Genomic DNA, 27,708 nt, shown 5'->3' with positions numbered 1-27,708 from the left:
GGTTTTCCCCCTGTGTGTAGATCCAGCCACAGTCACAGTCTTCCACTGTATGGTTAGTAGAGGAAACCTTGGCTGGATCTACATTGACCTGTTTAACGTTATTAGAACAATATTAGAGATATCATTCTAAAACGTAACAGGGCATACTTGTAAATAAAATCTTTTCTTTTTTTTTTAACCTTTGTTTCTTTTGTCATAACGCTGTTTCCCTACTTCCCTACTGGGTTCCTACTGACCTTCATGGATGTATTTCAGGCGAGTGAGTGTCTTTGTTACCTTTTTACAAGCCATACTGGATCATGGTTTGTAAAAAGGTGCCCCCAAAACGATGAATTAATCTGGGAGGCTTCTGGGGTTATGATGAACTAAATCATCACTATCCAGACTAATACCAGCAACATTAAAGAGCATGCCGTGAGAAGTTAGCTGAGATGATCATTAACTTCCAAGTTATTTTTACATTTCACTTCTTAAGACTATGGTGGTTTGAAAACAATTTGGATTAAAGGATTCTGCTCCAGGCCATTAGAAACTGACTCACTGAAGACAGATACCCAATGGGACTTTGTGAATCTACCTTGGTAATATCTGCAGGAACAATTTCCAAGTACTGGCTAAAGTGCATTCCTGTGTATTTCCACTTAAACCATCTGCCAATCTTAATGCTTATTCCTGAGGGAGGAAACCTTCCAGTGCTGTTTTTCATTTAATTTACAAGGACATCCTGTTTAGGTACTTATCAAAAGAACAGAAGAAATGATGCCAAATACCACAGCCTCAAAAACTAAAAAAAAAAAACAACAACAAAAAACTTAATGGGTTATGCTGAAGTAGTAACCTACATTTCAAGGGAGTTGCAACATCCCAGCTTTTTCCTCATTAAATCCAAAATACTTTTTTTTTTTACTTCACTTGGTAATAATTGTGCATTGTTGAGATAATTCTGTCACTAAGGAGTGTTTGTGTCTCTACAAACATGAGAATTAAACATTGTGAAGTATTTAAGTGAAGGCTCACGTAACACTCTCTGGTGCTAGATCTAAACCACATTGGTTGGGAAAAGGCATCCTGTGGCTTTTGGGTCAAAATGGCATATAAGATCACTGCAGACAGACAGACAGACGAACGGACAGACAGATAGATGAGGTGCAATGGAGCAGATTTTGAATATGGCCCAGGAAGATACTCATCCATGAAGCTCTTTGAGCGGCTTTGACCAAACTTTCCACCAATGTCTGCTTCTCTCTTTCATTTTTCAAATCCTAAATGAAGCCATTGGTTCAAGTCCTGGCCCTCCAGAGCAGGAGAAAACAAGTTTGAGATATTTGAGGTTGGCTATTATATCTCCGCTCAGTCTCCTCTTTTCCAGGCTAAACATAACCAGCTCCTTCAACCGTTCCTCATAAGGCTTGGTTTCCAGATCATCTTGATTGCCCTCCTCTGCACACGTTCCAGCTTGCCAGCATCCTTCTTTAACTGTGGTGCCAAGGATTGGACACTGTATTCCAGGTGTGGTCTGACCAAGGCAGAAGAGAATGGTACTATTACTTTACTGGATCTGGACACTATACTTGTATTGATGTAGCCTAGAATAGCATTTGTCGTTTATAAAGACGTTGAACAACAACGGGCCCAGGACAGAACCCGGAAGCAGTTACTGTCTGTACAGAGCAACAGCAACTCTCCTAAATTTCAGGTCAAAGTCTCTCTCAACCCTACCTGGAGTTGCCAGGGAAGGCGTTTTGCATGCAGAGTCTGTGCTCTTCCCCTGACCTACAGACCCAACAGTCCTGTTCATATGGGTGGTCAACCTACCCCCTTTTTTCTGTTTCTGCTAGAACTATTATACCCTTAAGAATGACACTGTAATTGTGGATGCATTCCTCTGCATTCTGAAGCTTGCGCCTGTCAATTGGCCCTTTATGGCACTCAGTAGAAGCCGGATGTTTGCTGTGGATGGCAGCTGTTGTTCAATAGCCAACGAACAGCTGATAGACTGGCCGTGTTACATGGTGGCAGGAGGGGAGTGCAAGTCAGAGCCTGGGAAAGGTCCTATTGCTGAATGCTCTTGACTCTGACTAGTAATTAGCTGACTACATGCAAGATTAGGAAAAAGACCAGAGCTGGAGAAACCCCTTTTCAGAAGTCATTCGGAATTAGAAACGGCCATTCCATCACACACACACAAAACACTGCAAAAGAATTTATGAATGGCTTTCCTTTCCTAAAAGGGAGGGGATGGATCATGCCAGACAAAGTCTGAAAATGTCATAACTAACGGCACTAATCATACTCTTTCAATTTCTGTGGAAGGGAATCGGAGAACTATACTATCAAGTACTTTTCCACGTTGTCCTGCCGAGATTCAGCCATTGCCAAGTCAAAACTTTGTTTTCTTGCGGCAGAGAATTAAGCTACAAGCTAAAAGGAGATAATTTGATTGAAAGGGCTGCATATTTTCTGTTCCTATCCTCCCTTCTTCAGAACAGCACTCTTCATGTTCATGTTTATAGCAAAATCGACAAACTTCACACCTACTTCTCCCCCACCCCCACAAATAATGTATTTAATAATCTACTTATTACCCTTTCAGTGATGAAAAAATACTTTGGGCTTGGCCAGCTTCAGTCTGGAAGTGTTGTAAACTGAGGCGTCTATTTCCTCAGCGAAATTAAAGGGAATGACCCATGTCTTAACAGGAGGGGGAACGAAAACAACCAATAATGGTGACATTAGATGCTATGGCAGATGTTTGCCTACTGCGAGTATATAATAATAATAATAATAATAATAATAATAATAATAATAATTTATTATTTATATCCCACCCATCTGGCTGGGCCTTCCCAGCCACTCTGGGCGGCTTCCATAAAAACCAAAAATACAGTAAAAATATGTAGTTGTCTTCCCTAGAGCAGCTGGAAACCATGCATGCAGCATAAGAGTATTGGGAATATTTTTCAGACAGAGGGCATTATTCATTTTTCTGGCAACTTTACGAGGGTCAGATGAGAGAAGGAAAAGTGGATGAAGCGAGGAGCCCATAGTTCACCTTTGGGCTCTCGCGCATTCCTCTCTATCTTCCGTTCAGATGAGTCAGAAACATTATCAGAGGTCAAGAATACATTCCAGCCAGTCAAAATAAAATAAAATAAAATAAAACCTCAATGAAAGCATAAAGTACGGGTGTGGCCTGAGGAGAGTGCCATGCGCCAGACAGAGAAGCCTGGAGGACAGCCAAGGAATTAGAGGAAGGCAAACCTACAGTACAATGTCAGTTTGTGCTTTGAGTCCCCCTAGATGTTTGCAGGGGAAAGACGACAGCGATAGAAGGGGCAACAGATTTTCATCTGCCATAATATTTAGCTCTAGCTGTTTCCAGCACTTCGTAACTGGAGACAAAATAAAATGGCAAGTGATGCTCGGTTCTCTTCTGTTTTTCTATTTTGACTGAAGTGGCAATTTTTTATTTTATTTTATCTTCATAACTTTTTAAACAAATGTTCTATTTCTTGCCTTGAGGATTATCTGGTGAAAAAGGTACAGGCTCGCATACGATAAATGAAGAAGTGTGTGTTCCTTTTTGCGCCTTTCCTTGTACTTTTATGTGCACTTAGTAGCTGCAGATTAACATCTTAACCTAACATCTGCATGGGGAAGATGGAAACATGCCATTAAGTGACAGAGAAAAGGCGGAACTGCTCAACACCTACTTTTCCTCTATCTTCACCCAGAAGGAAAGCAGTGCCCAAACTGGTGATAACAGAGTAAAAGACAGAGGGAAAGCAACAGCTGAACACGAGTTGGGGACCTAACACCTGCTAAACTGGGAATCAATGAACTGAGCCAGAAATCCTCTGCTTCCTAAACTGCTTATCCCAGCAAATCCTGCCGTCGGTTTGCCCCCTTATGGCGGAATTTATATCGCTGTATAGAGCGAATGTACTTTCTACCCATTCTTAACAACTGTACAATTATTTATATTGCTTTCTACTATCTACAGGAAATCGCCATTAGTTTTATTACAGTCAACAGACCAGAAATGCAACAGACAATAAAGCCAATCAGAGGCCATTTTGGTAATACCAAAACCTCAATTAAGCACAGCGGAGCGATTAGCTGAGCAAAAGCAACATCTGGAAATATTAGAAAGCCATGAGAAAAATGAAATCGCAGGGTGGCTGAATCCACTATGAAAATCTACAGCATTCAGATTCATTTTCTTTGGTTGGGCATCTTAATTGTGTGAGATGAAGAAGAAACAAAATTAAGGCAGTTCTAGGAATAGGTAATCTTCCTAAGACTTATATGGTTTGATAAGAGCTCTTTAGAAGAAACAATGTTGATATATATTTTGTGTTCAAAAATATTATTGGTGTGAAAAGAGCAGCTCTCAATATTCTGCTGAATAAAGGATAATGTAACAGTTGATAGCAATCTTTTTTTAAGCCAGAAAGATGATTTCAGATACGTCTTGAACTGGGGTTGCATTCTTATGGACTGAAATATGCTTCTGCATGGACCTGGGGGATTCTATATTTTTCAGTCAGCTATTTCTCTTGGATTCTTTGGAAACTGTTGGTGTACAATGCTTATGGGACAGTTATATAATGTGGACTGTTGAACTTGGTCATCCAATTATTTCAGAATATTCACTCCATTAAAATTCAGTTTTGCTTACAAATAATGACAGTTGATAATGGAGTAAATTTGTTTCTGGAGTAGATGGCTTTTCAAACTAGTTTCAGACATCTTATGACAGACTTTTTTGGGGATGGGGGAGCCTGACAGCATTTTTTGCAATAATGAACCTGATTCTTGCTCTCTCGGCTATAGCTATTCATTTAGGATTCCATCTCAACAAATTATTATTACTACAACAATTGTAAGACCATGTTCAGAGCATATATTCTAGGGTTGCCATTTTCCCCAAAGTGAAAATCCAGTTGCTGAGCTTTTTGGGGGAACATCTCCCCCCAAAAATTAAGTTTTGGGGCTTTGGGGGGAATTTTGAAGCCTTTTTTAATTATTTAATTGCCCTCCTTGCTATATGTCTGGGTTTTTCTGGACATTTTGCTGATTCAGCAAAAATCCACCTGGACGCCAGTTTGCGGCCTGATTCCCAGAAGTGTCCACGAAAACCCAGACATGTGGCAGCCTTATTTAAACAGCAATGGCTTCCCCCCAAAATCTTGGTATCTGTAGTTTAAGGGTGCTAAGTGTTGCTAAAAGGTAAAGGGTAAAGGGACCCCTGACCATTAGGTCCAGTCATGACTGACTCTGGGTTGCGGCGCTCATCTCGTTTTATTGGCCGAGGGAGCCGGCATACAGTTTCCGGGTCATGTGGCCAGCATGACTAAGCGAACCAGAGCAGCGCACGGAAATGCCGTTTACCTTTCCGCCAGAGCGGTACCTATTTATCTACTTGCACTTTGACGTGCTTTTGAACTGCTAGGTTGGCAGGAGCAGGGACCGAGCAATGGGAGCTCACCCCGTCACCGGGATTTGAACCGCCAACCTTCTGATCGGCATTTCCGAGGCTCTGTGATTTAACCCACAGTGCCATCCACGTCCCTGCTAAGTGTTGCTAGTAGACCCCTATTGCTGTCCCAGAGCTGCAGTTCCCAGATTGGTTGAGCAGTTCATCCTTCTTTACAGGGAACTCTGGGAATGATAGTTCTGTGACAGCTAAGAAACCTACAGTGATACTAAATCATTATCAAAATGTCAATGATTCCATTAGAAAAATTGCCAGGTATTCTGCCATTTTGAGCAAGCCTCATTACTTGCCTATGCAGGTCACAGCCTACCACCTGCTGGAACTGCCCAAGGTGGTTACATACCCTATATGTTGGTCATCCAACATCCTGTGTGTGGGATAAAGGTAAAGGTAAAGGTACCCCTGCCCATACGGGCCAGTCTTGACAGACTCTGGGGTTGTGCGCCCATCTCACTTAAGAGGCCAGGGGCCAGCGCTGTCCGGAGACACTTCCGGGTCACGTGGCCAGCGTGACATCGCTGCTCTGGCGAGCCAGAGCCGCACACGGAAACGCCGTTTACCTTCCCGCTGGTAAGCGGTCCCTATTTATCTACTTGCACCCGGAGGTGCTTTCGAACTGCTAGGTTGGCAGGCGTTGGGACCAAGCAGCGGGAGCGCACCCCGCCGCAGGGATTCGAACCGCCGACCTTTCGATCGGCAAGCCCTAGGCGCTGAGGCTTTAACCCACAGCGCCACCTGCGTCCCTGTGTGTGGGATAGAGAGCATCTATTGCCAGCCTCAAAGCATCTCTCATTACTACTCCCAAGGTCTTTATTAATACAAAGTTAAAGAGAGTGATATACATCATAGGCACTATTTTGAAATGTGGCTTGAGTTAACTTCATACTAGTCCCAAACACTGCAGATTATTTTTCTTTTAAAAGCTCTATTTGTAGGAAAGGCATTTTTTCAATAATCTCATATATCCATTTTAAATGTTTGCAGATTTCCTGTTTCCATTAATTCTTCCCAGAGGAAAGTGGGACAGGGCGAGATAAATCTGGTCCAAGCGTTTGGAGAGAGCGCTTCGCATTGTGCATGCAAACACACTTTCAGGTTATCTCGACCCCTCGATCAATGCAGAATGACCCAACACTGACAAATGGGACAGGAAGAATATAAACATTATCTTGATGAATGGGAGAACTTGGCTCTTGTGTAAAAGCGAAACTGAATAATGCCACGTGAAGTATTATATGAAGGAAGGGTAAGAAACAAACAGTTGTGTGTAATGTGTGGAGGCAGCCTCAGTTCTTTTTATATTTTCTTAGTTGTTACCTTTTAAAAAGTTTTACACTTCAAAAACTGTGTTAAATCATATCTAGGGCAACAAACAAATAAGATCTAATCATTATCAGTAAGAGATTAGAAATATCAAGATCAGAGAGATATACGAAGTGTTACAAAGTAGAAAAAGATAGAGATATTGGTTATGAGTTTGAAATGTAATAGGGAAGATAAGAAATTCATACTGAGAGATTAGACTGGAAAATTTTCAGACAGGATTGACGGAAGTAAAAAATTTGAATAAGATGTAAAAGTATGTTTAATTATTGTTGCAAATGATATGTTAAAAAAAACTAATAAAAATTTTATATATATAAAAAAGAAATATCAAGATCCAAGATTTTCAATGATTTCAACAATGATACCCTCCACAAACATAGTAAGCCTTTCTCATTTATCGACTTTTGGCTTGGAATCCTATGTCTCAGAATACAAATTCAACAGAAAATCGATGGATGGATCTTTTCTTTCATCCATACCACCACTTGTCTGGATCAATATATTCAACTCATTATCATAATACTGGATGAGAATATTGTAAGAACCTTATTGGACCCATGATATTAAGACAACAATTTCTATTGCCTAAAACTACAGTGGTACCTTGGTTCTCAAAAATTAATCCATTCTGGAAGGCCGTTCCAAAACCAAAGCATTCCAAAACCAAGGCATGCTTTCCCATAGAAAGTAATGCAAAATGAATTAATCCATTCCAGACTTTAAAAAACAACCCCTAAAACAGCAATTTAACATGAATTTTACTCTCTAACGAGGCCATTGAAGATGATCTCAAGGTCTGGGTAGGTCCATATGGGAAGAGGTGGTCCTCAGCAATAACGTTTCAAGTTAATCAAGCACTAGCTAATATGTTAAGGTGGTGAGCAAACACAGTGATGCAGCAAGAAGGGACCTCAAATACCTGCTCCCATATCAATCTTAGGGTTAGTGTCAATCTTTAGACTGGAAGCCAGTTTGGTGGAAGAAGAGGTCTACTTTTTCAATGGAGATGGTGCCAACATCAAAGTACAGTGTGTGAGAGAGAGAAAGAGAGAAAGAGAGAAAGAGAGAAAGAGAGAGAGAGAGAGAGAGAGAGAGAGAGACTACGTTGGTGATTTGAAAGGCAAAACAGCAATATTCTTTCTATTGGAGCCACGCAGGGTGAGTTGTATTTACACAGCCTCTGTTAGTTTCCTTTTACCACGAACAAGGCGAAAGTCCAAATGTTCCAGCCTCCCGGCTCTTATTGTACATCTGCTGCCGTATTATTCTTTAGCACACTAAGAACTCATTGACCAGAGGGCAAGTTAACATATTGGTTCCCCCACAAGACATCAGCTGCAGCAGATGTTTTAAAAAATGCATATTATGTTATTTTGAGATTTCTCCCCCCAAAATAACTTGGAAGCCATCAAGTGTAGAGTCTACATATGTAGCCGTAAGGTAAATGCTTTTGAAGAAAGGGAAATGGCACCAAATAAGGAACAGGCTTTCCTGTTTTGATATATTATTTACGATATTTGAGGAAGTATTTTCCAAATGGCAAACTGCCACAGAATAAAGGACTGGCTTAAAGTGTGTAGGGTACGAGTTAGTCAAAATAAAGCATGTTTGAGGCCCACAGATTTCAGTAGCATGGAATGAAGCATGTGCTTTAGTCTACCATGGAAGTGAATGGAAGTTAACAGGGTTCTACTTTGGCTGAATTTCTGAGAGAAAGAAGGGAATCCTACAGAAATTTAAAGTGGACCAATTTGGCTAGCGTACACCATGAACCTTAAGAAACAGTGAGTAACCAAATGCAGATTTACTCTTTAGTCCCACTCTCTCACATTTTATTAAATAGAGGACAGTCTTCAAGAAGGGAAAGTGTTTGCCCTGACAGGAGCGATATGTGACCCAGAAGAACAGCAAATGAACAGACAGAACACCAGGTGTTTGAATGAAATCTTTATTGACCGCAGCAGGAAGGCTCGGAGTTGGCATGGCAATAGGTCTCCAGCATCACTACATCATTCCATTCACCTGATGCTGGTGGAATGGAATCCACTGGGCTGAACAGAGACAAAAAAAGCAGTCCCACGAGCCCTTGCAAAGGGATGGGGAAAGCCTACTTAAGGCTGATTCAGGCTTGAGGTCAAGGCCATTTTGCCTTGAGAGATACCTGCCCACCCACTCTCGGGTTAGAGCCTTTACTGAGAAATTATGGGGCACTGGTCAATAGGGCCAGAAATAATTTTTTCCTCTCTCAACCTGATTGGCTCTTTTCCCACCTTTCCCTCAGTGACATTATGGCCTTACTTTGTTAGGTAGAAGAATGTTGTTTGTATGAAGGCAGAAATGGCATCGAGCAGATCAACATAGTATAGGGCAGGGGTGTCCAACCAGTCGACCGCAAATGACAGGTCAATCCCTGGTGATAGCGGTTGATCATGGTTGATCGCGTGCTGACTTTCCTCCGCAGGGGGGAAAGAGCATCTGGCCCTGCCCCCTCGCTCTGTCTGTCACTTGCGCACGATTGCCGATATGGAAGACGGAGTTATCACTGCTGGGTTTACTACCTGGTAAGCGATTTATGACATGTTCCCCCCCAAAAAAAAAACATCAGAAGTATGTCCCCCCCCAAAAAAAAGCCCAATAAGTTTGGTTTGGCCCCCTAAAAAAAGCTCAAGAAGTTTGGCTCCCCCCCCCCCCCAGGTATATCACTGCTAGTTTTTTAGGGTTTTTTTCCCCGGGAGTAGATCACAGTCTCTTGGGAATTGAATGTCCCTTTTAGGCACCCATAAGGTGCCTAAAGGGAGGATTGACTGAAGCTCAATGCTGGGGTATCTGCCTGGTAAGAATCTGCACCCTGGTTATGCAGTGAGACTTTGCTTGCTAAGTTTGCGCCAAAGCAAGGTTCAACATTGGCCGACTCCCATAGAACAGGTTTGGGGCAGATCCATTCCATCAACGTGGGGCTTGTGGAATGATGAACTGATCCTGGGATCCCATGCCATGCCAACCCTTGCCCTGCCTGCTGCTGTCAATAAAGATTTGGCCTGGATTTTATCCCATCGGCATTGTACAGTCTGGTTCTTTTGCTGTTCTCATGGGTCACATAATGTGCCTCCCTGGGCAATACATGCATCAGAAAACTGGTTGGACAAACATGCTCATTCTGAGTATAAATTGAGAGATCATGTTACATGGGGCTATAGCTAATAATGAGGCACTAGTGCAGAATTTTTGGTTTGAGCATCTATTGGGGGGGGGGGATTTTGCAAGAACAAAGCTTGAAGGCCAAGAAAACAATATAGCGAGAAACCCAAGCATTCTTGGCCAAAGCAAGTGGCCTTTGGCCGTCTTTGTTTATAGCTCATTCTTCATAGACTAAACTCTGGTAAATTGCAAACTTGTAGATGGCCTCTTCCTCTCTCCATATACACAAACTACACGCATACACAGTTTACACTGCATTCTCTGTAAACACAATGAGGGAGGTAAGGAAATGGAAGCCTGTGTTCGCATGTTAGTGGAACTGACCCACAGATATTTAAAAGTATTTTGATAAGTTAAGAGCAAGGTTTTTAAAGACTTCATGAATTAGAACAGAAAATTTCAGTTCACTCCAGTAGATCTGAAAACCTACAAAGATTTCATTTTCAGCTAGACACAGAAGCTCATTTAGAAGCCTGTTTCAGTGGAAAACATTTTCTGTTTGCATATGTAATTGATAAGTGCCCCTCCAGTACGAAGCGGAGCGGTTTGAGTTTTAGCTTAGTTTTCAATGTTTACAAGGCATTGACAGCATTTCCGTTGAACTGAAAATCCTTTAAAAAGCCTATTTTCCAGGGTTTTTGACTGCACACTCTTTGCATCCTGGCATAAGCGTAGTACACGTGTCGAATCCCTCCCATTTCCCTGATCCAGTTATGTCCATATGTGCTCAAATCCCTAGCTGCACCAGGAACTGCAGACTCAAATGGATACCATGTGTGCATTTGGCAAGGCCCCCAAAGAGGAAATCCCCATGGAGGGATTGGTCTGTATAACACATGCTCAGTCTGGTGGCCTATCACGCATATAGGGGAGTTGGGACTGAGCCCTTCACTCCATCCTATTCCTGAACGGATCATCTCTCTTTGGTGGCTGCTGACTTGTTTTACACACACACACACATACACACATACACACACACACACACACACACACACACACACCAATGACAGATTTTGGGGTCTCACATTTAACCAGCGCCCTGCACAACCTAAGGTTGCCATACCTCGAAGAGCAAAAAAGAGGACAGCCTGAGCCGCTGCCAGCCTGAGCTGGGGAATGAGGTGTGTGGGTAAAGGCATGCAGGGCCACCGCTGTCGTGCCCATGCGCCTCTTTCCCCGGCTTGGGCTGGCAGAGGCCATGGCATGAACAGCAGCCCGTGCCCACACCCGAGCTGCCTGCGTCTGAGCCCAAGCCCAAGCCACTGTCATGCTTCGGAGAAATTCTATCCCTCCCCCGGTAGCAGCAAGAAGCAGAGAAAAAGAAGAGCTCTTACTAATAAGTTTATTCAGTCATCACCATGAGAGACAAAGGAATGGAGTTTATCTGCCGTTAATGGCGTTGCTTCAACTGAGCTCCTCCTGCCTCTCTTCCTAGCTACAGCAGTTCCCCTTATGGTGGCCACCAGAGGCTAATTGTCTCTGAGTCCTTTGCTCTTGCACTCTCAACGAACACCAGGTTCTGGGAGAAGGGGGGTCAGAAATACTCTCCAGTGATAACGTGTCAGCTGGAGAGTCAGTGGAAGAAGATTGGAAAAAATTTAAAGTATATCTTCAAAAATATTGTAAAATTAAGGACTGTTAGAAAGATGTTGGAAAAAGAAAATTAGATGGTTTTGGTTGAAATGACATAAAGGACTAAGTAAAGATGAGTCAATGAAATTGATGAAAGAGAGGACGTTAAATTGTAATATATTATATTAAATTACTTAAATGAAAATAAGGTTGGAAGGATTTGCTGAAATAATGATTTGAATTAGAATACAAAATTGGGAGGTGAGAGGAGGTCAAGGAAATAAGTAAAGGAAGAAAGTTATGTAAAGGTTTAATCAGTTCTTCTTATTTTTTAAGTGGATGTATTTTTTTCTTTTTTGGTGTTGTTATTTCTTTTTTGTATTTTGTATATTGTATTTTTCTTTTCTTCTTTTTGTTATTCTTAAATTTTGAATAAATATTATTTTTTTAAAAAAAGATAGTGTCAGCTGGCTGCTCTGCCTCTGTCTCCCCCTTCTCTTCTCCCAACACCTCCCAACTCTTCTGTTCAGCAGTCTCTGAGCTGTGACCTCCCTCAAACCATGCTGTAATTCAGGCTTCCTCAACCTCGGACCTCCAGATGTTTTTGGCCTACAATTCCCATGATCCCTAGCTAGCAGGACCAGTGGTCAGGGATGATGGGAATTGTAGTCTCAAAACATCTGGAGGGCTGAGGTTGAGGAAGTCTGCTGTAATTCAATACTGCCTTCCTCTTCTATGGAAGCTTCAGGAGAAGGGGGGACGATCTCCGCCATTCCTCCTCAAGCTTGTCTCCCTCAATCCAGTCCCTGACAGCCACCCAAGCCACACGCCCCAAACCCCAAACATTTCCTTTAAAATGTAAAAATCGACTCAGATGGGCATGTTGGTCCCCCAAAAGAGGGGATGTCTGGGTTTTCCTGGACGTATGTTGACCCTAAGGTAAAGGTAAAGGGACCCCTGACCATTAGGTCCAGCCATGGCCGACTCTGGGCTTGCGGCGCTCATCTCGCTTTATTGGCCGAGGGAGCCGGCGTACAGCTTCCGGGTCATGTGGCCACCATGACTAAGTCGCTTCTGGCGAACCAGAGCAGCGCACAGAAACGCCGTTTACCTTCCTGCCGGAGTGGTACCTATTTATCTACTTGCACTTTGACGTGCTTTCGAACTGCTAGGTTGGCAGGAGCAGGGACCAAGCAACGGGAGCTCACCCTGTCGTGGGGATTCGAACCGCCAACCTTCTGATTGGCAAGGCCTAGGCTCTGTGGTTTAACCCACAGCGCCACCTGCGTCTGCAACACCAAAATTTGGCACCCCTTTGCTACTCCATTCTAAATCATAATTGTGGCCTTCCCGGTAGCACCCCAGAGACTCCACACCGAGTGCAACTGAACCAGTCCCAATCTGCACAATTCGCCTCTGCACAAACACACCACCCAAATGTAGGCTTACCCTGAGAAGGACATGTGAGAAGAAGGTGAATTGCTGGGAGGGGCGTCGTGCAGGGAGGCTGGAATAATGAAACGCCCTGGCAGAGTCAATCTTGTTGGTGCAACTGCACTATATTGACCTTCCCACCATCTCACCCCTGTCTCCCAGTGAACAGCTACCCACCTGCCTGGAAGCTAACATAGTGGTAAGGGCAATCTGGCAAGCTACTTCTGACCTAATCCTCAAGCAGCAGTGTAACCTTGTCCAGAACAGGTTAAATACCACTTCCAAGCAATTCACCAACAGTACCTGTCTTGATCTCGATTATTTTGTTAGCCTCAATCCCACCCAAGTTAGCTGACTCCAGGCACCCATTTTGGGCTCCACCACTACTCATGGTTCAGATGAAAAAGAGAGAGAGCGAGAGCTGGGTGTTCTCTGCATATCAGTGTCACCCAACTCCAAACCACAAGTTAAGTCAGTATTAATACATTAACAGGGAATGGAAGGTGATGCTAGGCTTTCCCATCTTCATTGTTGGCTGTTGCTAGTCCAACAGTTCCAGTGATCTCCGCAGGCCTATACAGCCTTGTTTTTAAACAGCTGAAACCCCGGTGATTTGCACGTTGAATGGAATAGGAGATGTAGGCGATGCTGACTCCAGTTCCCACACTCTCCCATAACCAGCTGACCTGTGGAATTTCAAGTATGTTGATTGTTGTATTGCAAAGGAGAAACATGTGTGGACATGTGCATTATTCCAGCTAGGAATACGTGCGCCAATTCCTGCATTTGCATCCCGGTGGTTTTGGGGTGTTGCCTTATGTTTAAAGATGGGAACAGAGGGCGTTTCTTTGGCACCAGAAATGCGAATGTGACCTGAGACGGGTTTTTTGACACCCGTCCTGATTTATTTCATCGCTGCTTGCAAGATAGATTTGTAATTGACAGAGACAGGCATTTCAGTTGAAGTCAGGACTCAAAAGCATCCGTCTATGGGCTTGGCAGGCTAGTCTCTGATGAACAAATACGACATAATTTATTGATGGACAACATGATAGCATCAGATCTGTCTATGGGTAGAACTGTGCTCAGATTACTCACTGTTTTGCACAAATGTTTGATTGTATCGAAAACTACCTGGAGTAAATCCATTGGGAGAAAGTTGGAGGACTATGCAGTTCTTCATCTTTCTTTCCATGTGTTTGCAAGTGACACTGATATATATATATATATATATATATATATATATATATATATATTTTCCCTCAGGCACTAATGTTTACTTCACTATAGAAACACAACTGTTAATATAGTCAAGCACCTGGTCAAAGATGAAATGCAGAGCCCTCAGCAAAACAATAGAAGGTATTGTTGGTGCACTGTACAGAAATTGCACACAACAGTTGAAGCCAAATTTGCATACCTTGTAAACTGGCCATAAAGCTGAGCCTGTCACATAGGCAATCTCTTATTTATTCGTATTTTCTTCCAACTGGAAACATGGAGGCAGGACTCAATTGATAGCCATTGGGTTCCAAGTTGTGTAAACTCAGTCTAAACTGATTCTGAAATTCCTCTACTGAGGCGAATTTGTAGATTTCTATTAACGGAGTTTTACAAGTAAATCAAACTTTAATTTCATACCCTCCAACATTTCTCCACTGAAAATAGGGACGTCCCATTCCATAATGATAATTTACTTTTTATACCACACACACCTTACTGGGTTGCCCCAGACACTCTGGGCGGCTTCCAACATATATAAAGACATAAGAAAGCATTAAAAAGAAACCTTCCCTATACAGGATTGCTTTCAGATGGCTCAGGAGTTGGATAACTCCATACCCTCCAACAGTTCTCCAATGAAAATAGCCACATCCTAAGGAAAAGTGGGACATTCTGGGATCAAATCTGAAACTGGGATGGCCTCTCTAAATCAAGGACATTCCTGGAAAATAGGGACACTTGGAGGATATGTAATTTTTTCCTGGGCATAATTATGATTACCAATGGAAGTGTGTTTTCCATGTTAATTTTGTCTCAAGTTAATGTGAGGCCTCTTCTAATACCTGGCAAGTTACCTGTTCTGGGTGGGGTTGAATTCCCTCTAAAGGAGCAAGTTTGGGGTTACATCTCTTTCACTGAAAGCCCAAGTGTCTCATTATCCAAATATATAATAAGCAGACTAGTTTTCCACACTTGCATTTAAGGATGGAAGCAGCATATTCAGAGCTATGCAATTTCAAACTGTTTGTGAATTTTGACTTTGACATATGCCCTTTGGATATATGCAGCCAACCACTTTACCAGATGAATGGCAGCACGATGTTGAATTGCTTTGGAGGTGACCTACCTTTTCTTCACATATTTACCACAAATTCATCCAGCTATAGACGTTCTCTGATGGCTTTAGCATGAGGGTTGGCTTGGAGTTCAAGGCAGAAGTTGTGGTTGACCACATCCTAGCAGACAAAATATAATTGCTATATTAGGATCTTATACATATTTCAGTAGATTCCCTATAAATAATCCCCAAAGCTCAACTCCTTTACATGAAATATATTCAGATTTTGCCCTTGGGAAAAAAGAGAGAAAGATGGGGCTGGAATCCCTGATTCAGCATTTACTGACCACATTGCCATATTGTAACTTTTATTTGACTCGAGCACATCCAGTGATCAAACGAAACACTTTGAGGCTTAAGCAGGGATTGTTATGCAATGCCCTGAGGATTTACTATTTATTTATTTTAAAAATATCCATGTCACCCTTCCGTAAAGGGTGGAGCAAAATATAACCAACTAGGACACTCTATATTAAAACCTCTCTCTGCCCTGATTTTCCATCTCCCCACCCCATCCCACAATCCAATTCTAAGCCAGCATCTTGTAGAACAACTCAGAATCTTCAGTCCTTATTGGGCTGTTTGGGTGTCTCCCTCCCCCTGCTAAGGTTTCTCCTTCTCTCTTTTGGTAATTAACCTTTGGGTTCACTCAGCCCTACAGATGTAGATGGTGGCACTGATCCACACTCAGGGAATCAGTACTAGGGAATTAGCATTTACCAGCCTTCCCCAACCTTTTGCTCAGTGGCATAGCATGGGTTACCAGTGCCCAGGGCTGCACAGAGGGGTGGGAGGGAGGGAATGCATGGTTAATGGTCAAGGATGATAGGAACTGTATTCTAAAAGCATCTGACAGCACAAGGTTTGGGAAAGGCTAGTGTACATAGGCTATACTGAGCAGATGATACTTTGTATGTCCTTAATTAGTGTAAAATTTAGTTTTTTAAAAAAAATCCCAAACCCAACAGGGAATGGTGGCACATCTGGGTGGCAGTAGGAAATCCTGTGGCCATAGAGTCGATTCTTCAGGGATCCCTTGCCTCAGCAGAACAGGCCAAATGACAGATTTTATGTACTTTATCGTGCAATAGAAAGACATTTGCTTCTGTTTTGAACATTGTTTGGTGGGGGGGGGAACCATGACCATGACTGTTTCTGGAGTACAGTGTTCTTGATATGGCATGCACCTTTAAAAATGCATGTTTGCTGGCTGACATCTTGGGGTAAACCCCTGAATCACAGATGATTGGGCAAGCTGCATAACAACATACAGACATTCATATCTATTAAAGGGCATGAACATTTTCTATGGATAAGATAGCTCAGTCCATGAGGTCTATACAGACTAGCTAAGAGTCATATTTGGTGACATCACTGATATTTAAGCATCTTGACCATTTGGGAAGACCCTTCTAGGGTTGAAACATCTTTGGTCTATAGCAATATTGTTGGTGACATTTTGCTGGCCATATAAGATGATGTTCTGATGTAATTTTATATTGCCATGATTATAACAATGAGATTTTAGATTGTATTTGATATATATCTTCTAAATTTGTGTGTGCGCGTGTTAAATATGGATTTAAACTTCTTCTTTTTTTGTACATTGGGAAAGTAATTTGCAGGTTTAGAAGCTCAGGCCCAGTTTTGTACTTTTGTTACCTTGCAAATGGAAACCATGAATATGACAATCACATTTGTGAAAACATGTGTAACAGACATGTACACTCACTCAGGTGCCTGTTCAGTTACTGTTCGCTGATGGGAATAAACTCGGTGTGGCAACTTGAACTGTCTACCATGTAATTTGTGAAACAGCCTTGAGCAAAGTAGAATGCATTTTCTTCCTAGTGCATAAGCTTAGGACCACAGCCTTAGTGATCTGAGCAATTTAAGATTATGACACACTGCCTACCTTGTAGTAGCATAAAGAATCACAGGAGAAATTTCTCCTTAATGATCTACTGATAAGGTGATGAAAGTATGAATATCCCTGCTGGAAAACAAGCATGCAATGACATTCCGAGATTGCATAAACTGTGTTTCAAAAGCGAGGTATTGGCATTTTTACAAAACCATATGTACTCTGAAAGAAGGGTTAGCTCAAACAATGCCAAATATGTACCACAGTAGAAAACAAATATTTGCCTAAGGTGCTGAGCAAGCAGCAATAAGCAAGCTCAGGTAAGATCCATTCATAGCCATTTTTCTCTCTCTCTTGTAAAGAGCTTTCCCTGAGCTGCAGCATTAACACTGGAGTTCAGTGTCATGGCTATGCTTTTTCTTTTTTAACTAGCAAGATGTCATTGTCGGTACGTGTGTTTTGAGAAAAGCCTTCAATTCATAAAGAGCCCTGAGGGTGCAGTGCATTCTGCACAGGGGCAAATTTACACACACATACACACACCATGCCCTCAACAGGACAGTATCCCCAAGGACATCACTTTACCTATTTCAGATATGAAAGAATGGGAACCATTTATTTATATGGGAAAAACACCATTGGGTTTATGGCAAGCAAGAGCTGCTTCTGGCTTCCTGCAGTGAGCTCAGTCACCAGCAACAATGAACAAACTTCGCTCTGTCTCTCAAAAGAAAATACGAGAGTTTCTGTTGTATGTGTTCATTCTAGAAGGGAACCTGAAATGTTCAATACATTTTTATTTATTTTTATTTTTTGCTCTGACCTTATTCTTTCTAGTTAGCTCCAGCAAATCTTGCTAGGTTGAGCAGCTTGTGTACAGCTCTGGGGAAACAGATTTGCATAAATATTTTCAAACCAGATCAGGAATATAGCCTCACCATTTTCCCCGTGGGAACTGACTTGTAATCATTGCAATGCCATGAGCGCAGGAATGCTGCACATCCAAAGCTAAAGGATAGGGGAAAGAACCGAAATCATTCCAATGAGGGCTGGGTACACTCAGTCGTGACCGAATACTGACTGTTTATAGAAACAAAACCTAGAAATGAGGGAATGGAATGGAGTATCCTGGAATGGAACGGCCGGCTGACTGGCACTCTGAACAGCCATCCACACATTTTGTTGTGTGGTGAGGTCCCCAAGCCACCCCAAATAAAACACAATTCACACAGAATTTTTGTTTTAGGTTTTTTGGCATAATTTTGGCCACAACTTTATTAAAATACAAAAAAAAATGAGTGGTTGCTGAGGCATTGGTTGCGACTATCTGACCCCACACGGGGACAGACCGACATTCGCACGCACGCAAAAGTTAGAAAGGGAAAACATTTTGGGGAGAAAGATGGAGCTGGGTACCATGCCCTCACCTCTCCCCAAATGCTCCCAGGGGCTCTTGCGTGGCCCTAGCCCCTTGACAGGTTTAGTACGAAAGCATGGCAAGTGTCAGGGAACTGCCATCGGAGCCAAGGGTGGTGGTAAGGCTCCCCAATGAGGCTGGAGAGGGAACCAGCAAGGAGAGAGGGAGAGCTTCTGCTGGGGAAGGAAATAGACGTGACGCCAGGGAGAAAGGGGAGGCTGAGGGAGCTTCGGAGGGAAGGCTCCGGGACTGTTCCAGCGAGACCAGCGGGGAGAGCACAGGACCTCCCCTTGGGACGCCCACTCTGCTCAGAAAGCTTCTGCGCAGGGAAGCTAGGCGGCGACTTGGTGTCAAAGAACTTTTATGTTGGAGGAAATTCAGGAAACACCCACTGACGGATGCTGCCAGTGATTGAGACAGTCACGGAGTACTGACTGTCCAGGCAGGGGAAAGTTTTAACCAAACTACTCAGCTGGGAGCAGTTTGTGACTTACGCACAAGCAATCCCAAACCCCATTACAGCAAGCCCCTGGATTCCTTTAATGGAATACTCTTGCAGCAGCAGTATTGGAGGGGCAGGCACAGCCAATCCATGCCCCTCCACCAACCAATTCATAAAACCAATGCCTAACCGCAACCTTACAAGTTGTGACGATTTGCTACGCAGTAGGCAAAAACCAAATGGCACCAGCCAATCAGCCAAATGGCCAAATTCCTACCAGGTCCCTGCCCCAAAAGCAGATGACCCCATGACAGGCATAGCAAGGTCAAGCGAACAACCCTAAATATAGGGAGGGTGGGTGGGTGATCCGATGTGTGCAGCGAAAAGAGGAAGCTCAATGCTGCGCGCAGGGAATATAAAGCTTATGGCTGTCAATCACAAAATGGCAACATCAAGTTCTCCCCAACGACAAGATGAGCCTAATCGCAATGGTGGCCAACTTATCTTTCCCGCCAGCAACAGTGGGATGTCTTGTAAGACCCCACCACAACACGTGCTCTCCATGAAGGAGACCACGCTTTGTAGTTCTCACTTCTTTGCTTACATGTGAGAAAGCAAAAGAGTACTCAGCTGAGGAGTGGGATAAACCTGTTACCTGCCTCCAGTGACCCTATCCAAATAAGAACCAAGCTTGAAGAAGGAGAGGCAGGCTGACAAATCTAAAAAGAGAAAACGCAGAAGGGGAGGGGAATGGAAGGGGAGAAAGGAGAACAGTTTGACAGTGCCAGAAACAAAGTGGTGAACTAAAAACAGGGATTTATATACAGTTTGGGACCAGGCTGATCTTCCAGCCCTGGTGGTCTTGCTTGGATGGAGGGACTGAAAATGACCCAGCCGTCTTTCGTCCCCTGGCTGATGGATGGGGCCATAGTGTACTTCCCTTCTGCTCTGCAATTGGAGCCAAGTGTTCTTTCTGGCAGGCAAGGAGGAAACAAACTCATTGCTTCCTGATGGATGGGGACAGACTTGTCTTCCTCCGGCCATAATGTTCTTCCTGGGAGGCAGATGCTATGGCCTTCCTCGGTCCCTTGGGTCCCTGGCCAATGGCAGAGGCCAGAGTGTACTTCCCTCAAGGTCTGATGTCTGAGGGCAACAGGCAGATTATGAACACATGGAGAACATCTCCGGTGCTATTAAATATGTCAGCATTAAAATACTTCATAATGCTTAAATGGAGTTTTGTAATAAACCACACACACACACACACACACACACACACTCAAAATTCCAGATGGCTGTATTGGTTCAGCAGAAGAATTATCTCCAAGCAAAAGTAGAGTACCTTCATCAGAACCAAGCAAACTGCCGCAATAAATCCTTATGCGTTGAGGGCTGACCCATACATTGAGGATTGCTAAGGGCATTGTCAGGGACTGACTAGGTGAAGTGGAGTGGTAGAAACCGCCTGACTGAGAGCACCCTCGGGGAAAGTGCAAAGAAAGAGAATTTGGATCCGGGATCCTGGGCAACCTGACGCACCCCAGAGGAGGGGAAGAGCTGGGATGTACTAGAGACTGGGAGCTTGGAGGATGAGGAAAAGGGGGAAACAGGCAGGTACCCCAGCACAGAGCACAGAGAGAAGTCAGACTTAGCAGCTTTACAGAGCCCCCCGGAACAGTGTTTCTGCTGGCAGCCTGGCAGCTCATCTCATTTGTGACATATAACAGAGCAGAGAGCCAAGCAGAGACAGAGAGGGTCCCTTGGAGCTCGCCATAGACAGAGGGAAGAGCCTGACACAAAGGGAATGGAGTGAGGTCGGAGGTGCAAGACAGTTGAGAAGCTGCTTGCTATGCTGGAGTTTATCGCTCGAGTCTCCATGTGTTTTCTGTTCTGATTCCTTAATAAAGGGACTAGGTAAAGGTAAAGGACCCTTGGATGGTTAAGTCCAGTCAAAGGCAACTATGGGGTTGCAGCGCTCATCTCGCTTTCAGGCTGAGGGAGCCGGCGTTTGTCCACAGACAGCTTTCGGGGCATGTGGCCAGCATGACTAAACTGCTTCTGGAGCAACAGAACATCATGATGGAAACCAGAGTGTACGGAAATGCTATTTACCTTCCCACCACAGTGGCATCTGTTTATCTACTTGCACTGGCATGCTTTTGATCTGCTGGGTTGGCAGGTGCTGGGATAGAGCAACAGGAGCTCACTCCATTACAGGGATTCAAACTGCCAACCTTCTGATCGGCAAGCCTAAGAGGCTCAGTGGTTTAGACCACAGCGCCACCCGCGTCCCTTACGTGTGCTACGTGTCAGCTCCCTTGACAGGCGTGGGGGATGCTGGGGATGTCAATCCCATGTGCAAAAGGTTGGCACAAAGCAAGCTGGTATAAAGTGACACCACATTGGAACACATTCAGCAGCAGGGCTTCTGCTGTTGCTCTGCCTAAGCATGGCAGAGGGGAAAGAAACATTTGAAATAATGTTTTATGTTGGGTTGCCAGATCACATGACTGAGCAGAATGGGCTCGTGATCCAGCCTAAATCTCCTTTCACTGGTCACACACCGCTCCTCCCTTCCGAATGTCCCTTTTCGGTGCACTTATGCCCAGTGGCGTAGCGAGGGTTGCCAGAGCCCGGGACCGCATGGAGGGATGAGTGGGAGGGTGGGAAACAGGCAGAGTATGCACGCGCATTTAACTGTCTAACGGCTTCGGCATCATCCTGGAGCTTGCAGCCACCGAGATAAGAAAAGTTGTTCCATTGTCTGGAGACGTTACTTCCTGGTTCGCATGGGGAAGCCATTTTCAACAGAGCCCAACGACAGAAGCATGCGGCTTCATTCAGGCAGCGCCAAGTGTTGAAATTTTGTGCCCCCTAGCAATTTTGGGTCTGAGGCTCCCCTGCCCCATTATACCACTGCTTACACCAGGGGTCAGCAAACATTTTCAGCAGGGGGCCGGTCCACTGTCCCTCAGACCTTGTGTGAGGCCGGACTATATTTTGAAAGGAAAAAAAAAATAACAAATTCCTATGCCCCACAAATAACCCAGAGAGGCATTTTAAATAAAAGCACACCTTCTACTCATGTAAAAACATCAGGCAGGCTCCACAAATAACCCAGAGATGCATTTTAAATAAAAGGGCACATTCTACTCATGTAAAAACATGCTGATTCCCGGACTGTCTGCAGGCCAGATTTAGAAGGTGATTGGGCGTGATCCAGGCCCCAGGCCTTAGTTTGCCTACCCATGGCTTACACTATAAATGGCTCCGTCACTTTCAACTCAGCCAGCTGAGCTATGGCTGAGCTGGGATGAGCACGTTATGCTGGCATATCTTCAGCTGAGCTGGGGATGGGGGCTTAACACCATCTGAGCTGGAAATCAGCCCACTGAGATCCACAACATCATAAACTGCTCATCCCAGCAGGTCTTTCCACAGAGCTGTCCCTTCCGATTTTTGCACGAAGTGGCTTTGTTTTGTTCGGCATTCTAAATGAGGACGTGGATTGGACTTAGATTTAACATCAGCTTTTCAAAGACTTTGAACCTGAGACTATGTAAGGAAAGAGAAAATCACATCTGAGCATGTAGGGGTTACCTTAAACCAAGGGCATCAAAGCATTAGTCATGTTCAATTTCTGACTCAAAAGTTGAAATGTCAAAAGAAGGACTGATTAGTATTTCTGAAAGTATATGGTCATCTTTGAATGGGTATAATAAACTGTCTCAGTCAGTGGCGGAGAAAGGGGGTGGGGGTTGCCCCAGGTGTCATCACTGAGGAGGGTGAAAAAAATATGAGGTTTTCTTTTCTTTTCTTTTCTTGAAAAAAAATGGGCTCACTTAACTTTTTAGTTCAGTCAAGAAACATAACAAAATGTGGCTGGTACTGGATGCCACACTGCAGAGGCCGGCACTTACCACAGGGCCTGCAGCGTGCCCAAGCCACACGTCTCTCCTGGGAGTGACTTGGTGGCTTGGGGGCCTGCAGGCTCTTCACTGCCTGAAACGGCAGTGTGGGACTTGCGTCTACCCTCTGCCTCTCCTTCAGCCACCCTACAGCCAAGGGGGAGGCGGCAGAGAAGCTCCACACAGCGCTCCCTGGCCCCATGTGTGGCTTGCCTTGCCCCCATTGGGCTGCTCGCCCCACCCCACAGACTGCACCCGGCACCCGAGCGGCTAGCTACGCCACTGAGAAAAGTCCTGCTGAATCCCATCTAGAACAGAATCCTGTTCTCACAGTGGCCAGCTAGATGTCTATAGGAAACCCTCAAGCATATACCTTCCAATACGTATTTACCCACCAGCAGGATCTTGCACCTTTGCTAGTGCTATGCACAAACATTTGTTGTTGTTGTTGTTTTTATTAGTTTTCCAATTTTAAAACAAATCAACAACACCATGCAAACATCAACAAATACAAACAAACATACAAATGTAGTTTCTTAACCTCATTTTCATAAACCTCCTTTCTCGGACTTCCCCATACCTCACCCTTTTTGCATCCTTATTTTACAGTTTTTCAGCAACCCTTTTTGCCAATTAAATTTAAACTTATTATCTTTCTCAATTTCACCTTAAATCATCAAACAATTTCAGCTGTAATTCTGCGTCTTCCTTCCCCTTGACATTTTAGCACTCCTCAATTTTGTAACAGTCCTTAAGATATACTTTATACTTCTTCCAGTCTTCCTCCACCGTCTCTTTCTCTTGGTCACGGATTCTGCCAGTCATTTCTGCGAGTCCCATAAAGTCGATCACTTTCGTCTGCCATTCTTCCAGTGTGGGTAGTTCTTGTGTCTTCCAATACTTTGCTAGAAGAATCCTTGCTGCTGTAGTGGCGTACATAAAAAAAGTCTTATCCTTCCTTGACACCAATTGGCCGACCATGCCCAAGAGAAATGCCTCTGGTTTCTTATGGAAAGTACATTTAAGTACCTTCTTAATTTCATTATAAATCATTTCCCAAAAGGCTTTAATCTTTGGGCAGGTCCACCAAAGGTGAAAGAAGGTGCCTTCAGTCTCATTACATTTCCAACATTTATTATTGGGCAGATGATAAATTTTCGCAAGCTTGACTGGGGTCATGTACCACCTGTAAATCATTTTCATAATATTTTCTCTTAGGGCATTACATGCCGTAAATTTAATACCGGTGGTCCATAACTGTTCCCAGTCAGCAAACATAATGTCATGACCTATGTCCTGTGCCCATTTAATCATAGCTGACTTGACTGTCTCATCTATTGTATTCCACCTCAGCAACAGATTATACATTCTTGATAAATTCTTAGTATTGGGTTCTAACAATTCTGTTTCTAATTTCAATTTCTCCACCTGGAAGCCAATTTTCCTGTCTTGTTTAAAAGTCTCCATTATTTGGTAATAATGGAGCCAGTCTCGTACCTTGGACTTTATTTTCTCAAAACTCTGTAATTTGAATTTGCCACTTTCTTGTTCTAAGATTTCAAAATATTTTGGCCATTTAGATTCCATATTAAGTTTCTTCACCTCCTTAGCCTCCATTGGTAATAACCACCTAGGAGTTTTATTTTCCAACAAATCCTTATATCGAATCCAAACATTGTATAATGCTTTCCTAACAATATGGTTTTTGAAACCCTTGTGAACTTTAACCTTGTCATACCATATATATGCATGCCAACCAAACCTATTGTCGAATCCTTCCAAGTCCAGAATGTCTGCATTCTCAAGAAGTAGCCAATCTTTCAGCCAGCAGAAAGCTGCCGATTCATAGTACAGTCTTAAGTCCGGCAGGACAAACCCCCCTCTTTCTTTTACATCAGTAAGTATCTTAAATTTTATTCTGGGCTTTTTGCCCTGCCAGACAAATTTAGATATATCTTTCTGCCACTTCTTGAAACAGTCTAGTTTATCCACAATTTGTAATGTCTGAAACAAAAATAACATTCTAGGCAATACATTCATTTTGATCACTGCGATTCGGCCTAACAAGGAAAGCTTCAAGTTCGACCATATTTCTAGGTCTTTCTTTACCTCTGTCCAACATTTGTCATAATTGTCTTTAAATAAATTCACATTTTTAGATGTCATGTTAATCCCCAAATATTTTACTTTCTTTGCCACCGTTAACCCAGTTTCATTTTGAAAACTCTCTCTTTCAACATTTGTTAATTTTTTTTCCAAAACTTTAGTTTTTTGTTTGTTCAACTTAAATCCTGCCACCTGACCAAAAACTTGAATTAACTCTAAAACTCTTTTTGTACTAGTGTCTGGCTCTTGTAAGATCAATACTAGGTCATCTGCAAATGCCTTCAATTTGTAATGTTTGGCTCCGACCTGTACTCCTTTTACCAGCTGGTCCCCCCGATCATATTCAACAAAACCTCCAGGACTGATATAAAAAGTAATGGGGATATTGGGCACCCCTGCCGTGTCCCTTTTTCTATAGAAAGTTCATCAGTAACCACATTATTTACAATTAACTTTGCCTTTTGTTCAGAATATATTGCACCTATACCATTTTCAAACCTTTGGCCTACCCCCATCCCATGGAGATTCTTCTTCATGAAGTTCCAAGAAATATTATCAAAGGCTTTCTCCGCGTCCACAAAAATCAAAACTGCCTTTGTATTAATATTTACAGTCAACAGTTCCATAATGTCAATTATATTCCTTACATTGTCTGATAAATGTCTTCCTGGGAGAAAGCCTGCCTGGTCCTTGTGAATCTCCTCCACCAACACCCTCTTCAGTCTTTTTGCTAATATGTCAGCAAATATTTTGTAATCCACATTAAGTAATGATATAGGGCGGTAGTTCTTGATCTGATTTTTTTCAGTTTCAGTCTTTGGTATAAGTGTAATAAAAGCTTCTTTCCACGATTCAGGTGCCTTTTTCCCCTCTAATATTTCATTACAAACCTCCTTAAGCAGCTGAATTAATCATTCCTTCAATGCTTTATAGTATCTGGAGGTTAGTCCATCTGGCCCTGGAGATTTCCCTAGTTGCATATTTTGAATGGCACCCTCTATTTCTTGATCTGTTATTTTCTCATTTAAAACCAACATACTTTGTTGCGAAATTTTTTGTAATCCATATTTCTTAAGAAAATCTTCTATATCTCCTTCGTTTTCCGGCCCCTGTGCATATAATCTTCTGAAATAGCTCTGAAAACAGTTGCTGATCTCATTTGGTTTAAAAATGTTCTTTCCATCCACCTCCAAGTTTGCGACTGTGTTCAATTTCTGTCTCTTCTTCAATTGCCATGCTAGAAGTTTCCCACTGAGAAAAGTCCTGCTGAATCCCATCTAGAACAGAATCCTGTTCTCACAGTGGCCAGCTAGATGTCTATAGGAAACCCTCAAGCATATACCTTCCAATACGTATTTACCCACCAGCAGGATCTTGCACCTTTGCTAGTGCTATGCACAAACATTTGAAGTGTACAATATGATTGCATCCTGCCCTATCCCCACCCCAGTTGTGCGGCAACTGAAATGTCTGTGAGTCCTTCCAGCTGGGGACTTAATATTGTAAACTGGCCATTCAGAAATTGCAAATGGAACATTGGGAGCAGGGTTGTTGCTGTTGTTTTTGTTTGTTTTTTCTGTGAAAATTGGTTTTCTGTGAAAATTGTGAAACTGAATATAAAAGGCATGAAACAGAGCCTAGCATTTTGATGCTGATGTCATGGGGGTGTATGCGAGAGCAGTGCCAATCCCACAATAAAAACCTGTCTGGAAGCAACCTATAATATACTAGGATGTGGCAAAATAGCGAAACGTACCTTTTAACTCTTCAAAACTGCAGCGGCAGCACATTATCACCTTGCTCCCTCTTGCAGCCCTCAGATATTGGAAGATGGCTCTCCTCTCTCCTCTTCTCCAGGCTAAACATACCCAGCTGCCTCAACTGTTCCTCATCAGGCTTGGCTTCCAGACCCTTCGCCATCCTGGTCGCCCTCCTCTGCTCACCTTCCAGCTGCTCAGTATCCTTCTTCAACTAGCCTGCGCTGACTGGCAGCAGCTCTCCAGGGTTTCGAATGGGGGGGGGGACATTCCCAGGTCTCCCTTTGGAAATGGGGCTGCAGCAAGAAGGACGTGAAATGCCGACGTGAATCTGTGGATAGAAGATACAGCCCAGCTGCAGGCGCAACAGAAGGTGCCTCCAAGTTCTGACAGAGAAGCATCACCTCTCAGGAGGGGCCAGGTCCAGGTGGAGGGGTTGCCATGGGGACAAGGACCTGCCCTCCTTTGTGACATCTCTTGCTCTTCCCTTAAAAGCCTCTGACTTGCAGGCGGCCATTGTGGGTTAGTGAGGAGAGTCAGGAGAGAGAGAGGTAGTGGTGGTGGTAGTTGTAGAAGAGGAGAGGTTTGCTTGCTATTTTTCTTTTTATTTTATTTATTACTTTTATTTGATTTATTTATTTATTTATTTATTTATTTCATTTATTTTTATTTTATTTTTTATTTTACCTTTTTTATTTTACCTTTTTATTATTTATTTATTTTTATTTTTTATTATTTATTTTTTATTATTTTTTATTTTTTATTTTTTGCATATTTGTGCACATTTGTGCATATTTGTGTGCATTTGCACACATTTGTGCATATTTGCGCACATCTGTGCGT

At 43.1% G+C, this 27,708-nt stretch overlaps 1 long non-coding RNA gene across 1 annotated transcript; it reads right to left on the bottom strand.

The window, feature by feature from the left end:
* Positions 1-1,142: 1,142 nt before the first annotated feature.
* On the bottom strand, positions 1,143-27,136 carry LOC307214446. Its single transcript, XR_013838100.1, has 3 exons — positions 26,865-27,136; positions 15,381-15,489; positions 1,143-1,516 (listed from the first exon to the last, which is right to left on the bottom strand). It is a non-coding gene; the product is annotated as an uncharacterized lncRNA (long non-coding RNA).
* Positions 27,137-27,708: the final 572 nt, after the last annotated feature.

Source organism: Podarcis cretensis, assembly GCF_951804945.1.
Source record: "Podarcis cretensis genome assembly, chromosome: 4".
Taxonomy (NCBI): Eukaryota; Metazoa; Chordata; class Lepidosauria; order Squamata; family Lacertidae; genus Podarcis; species Podarcis cretensis.
Note: the sequence above shows the minus strand (reverse complement) of the source record. Positions and strands in the feature narration are given on the sequence as shown.